Source organism: Pinus tabuliformis, chromosome 7, assembly GCF_031772625.1.
Source record: "Pinus tabuliformis cultivar Carrire ecotype Pingquan chromosome 7, CPIR1, whole genome shotgun sequence".
Taxonomy (NCBI): Eukaryota; Viridiplantae; Streptophyta; class Pinopsida; order Pinales; family Pinaceae; genus Pinus; species Pinus tabuliformis.
The window spans coordinates 915,978,926-915,981,360 of NC_142293.1; positions in this window are offsets into that span (position 1 = coordinate 915,978,926).

Here is a 2,435-nt window from a genome sequence, read left to right on the forward strand (position 1 = left end):
TCACAAGTATCCACCATATTCTCTCAATCATGACTCCAAGCAAAAAAAAATAGGGCATTCCATCACCGGTGATGTACTACTGAACACTAAAAAATAAAAATGAAGTTTTATCAATATGTTGGTATAAAAGTACTAGGGGTACTATGGATTTTAGGGAAAAAAACTATAATTGATAAAACTAATAGAGGTGAATATATTAAGCATCGAGGAACATATTGTCAACATTCATTTTCTCACACTCATCCAGATTAGACCATTGATTAATAGCACATTGCATCACAATGACACAAGTAAAACTAACAAGAAAATATTTCATGCAATGCTTACAATTATAACATATAGTATGGATCTTCAAAAAATAAAACGTGTTTCAACAAGAATAATAAATTCTCAAAATGGTAGCGGAATTGGAATTGAATTCCAATGCTTATACCACTATATCCTACAAGGAAAGGATGCTTGAATTGAATGGTTTTGGGTGTGTTGAAGGCTCGAAATTATCTGCCTACAACATTATAAGGGAAACCACCTGGTCGGGAACTTAGAGCAGCTCCTTTTCTGTTGAAATGGTGGTTCCAACTGGTTAAACTAGGTCCAGTTACCTTCTCTCTATCTCCATTGGCTTAAAATATGACTTTCACCTACCAATAGAGAAGATACATTAGATCATCCCTCTTGCTAATTAGGAAAGACAGTGATCTTTAAGCTAATCTAGGGCACAACCAAACCACTCTAAAGTATGCCCCTATATGAGGGGACTTCTAGAATGCAAAAAGTATAACTAAATGAAAAGTATAATCTAAGATGTATTTAATCCTAGACCTATCTCAGTTAAAGGAAGAATTAGTCCTTATCTCAATAAGGAGCGAGTTAAAAGGATGGGAAAAGAAGCATGTAGGAATTGAAATAAAATGAAGGAACTAGACCAGGGAAATAGTTCAAAAGATCTAATCCTTGTTAAAACCATTATGAACAACCAAATGCCTAATAAGTTGTTACTATACGCTTAACTGTAAATAAATCCAACTCCTAATACAACATATACATAAGGACCAAAAAATTCATGCCACAATACTAAAATAGTTCAAATACATGACATCTATGAAGCAGGATATCTATAAGATTAAATTGTTAGATAGCTAGCAAATTAAGGAGATAAAGGTTTGTCCTTATACAAGTTTGAGTTTTTAATCTCATCTCTGATTAACCCTGCAAGATAGCTTGACCAAATTCTAAATGAACATTTCAATAAACAGTGAATAGTAGTGCTAAAAAGCCACATACATACTCATACACCAGAAATGATATCTAAAAATTGAAGCATTTACTTCCAATAATAGAGCAAGCAGTAGTGTTATGCAACCAATTACATAAATAAATATTATTATAAAGATGAATCAAGTTACAGAAAACAATAGAGAGTTACAGTAGTGCAAGTCGTTTGTTGCCTCTAAACTCGATTCCCTGCCTACAAAGATGGATCGACTCTCACTACAATAGTGTAAATGAATCACAAACTCCCTCCTTACAAACAGGTTATAAGCCCAAGCATTACTCTGCCTCTTTTCTTTCGGATTCAAATCCTTTGTTCTTATCGAGGAGATTGTATTTATACAAAGCTTAAGGTGAAATCGTGAAAATAATAGTAGCTCCATGTATCTCTCAACAACTGAGATAATAATAAAAGCAATTAAATTAGGTATCTTCTTCTTGTTGAATCACAAGCCAAATGTAGATCGCCTCTGTTTGATAAAGTGCCTAGTTTAGCTTGTTGTTGAGTTCGATTTATTTTTTGTTGATAAACACTGAGCAGATTGCCCGACAATATCGCGCTCTTCACGATATTAGTCTTCATTTTTTCTTTAACTTCCTCTGTCCATTTTTATTTGGATCACGACACGTGGTTGAGTGGTTGTTGATCAAATGATCTATTCGATTCGGCCCAAGCGTTTCCCAGAGAAGGAGTGACACGTGGTAGGGAGTGTTTGGAAATCCTAGATCAAACTATTACTTCCTCCTTATCAACCCTGGGTTCATCCATGTTCAGCCAAATGGAGCTTATTAGTTATATTATTAAACTTAACTGAAAACCAAATTGAAAACTAAACAAAACAAACTTCCCACAAAACCATTGAAAATAGACTTTTTAATTATTATAACTGCGGCCCCATATAAAAGTGATGAGTGGCAAGAACCAAGTGGGATCAGAGAAAATCTCATTGCAACTCTTGAAATGAGACAACACAAAATATTTGCGATATTGGGTAGCTCCAATATGGAGCAAATGCGAAACCATAATGAATTTGTTTTAATAACTATATCGAATCCATTATATCGGAGCTTTGTTTCGGCAATGTGATATGAGAGGTTTCATTCAAGAGTTCCGATTAGACAAGTGGATGCAAAACTCTTATTAATCAACGTTAAAACACATA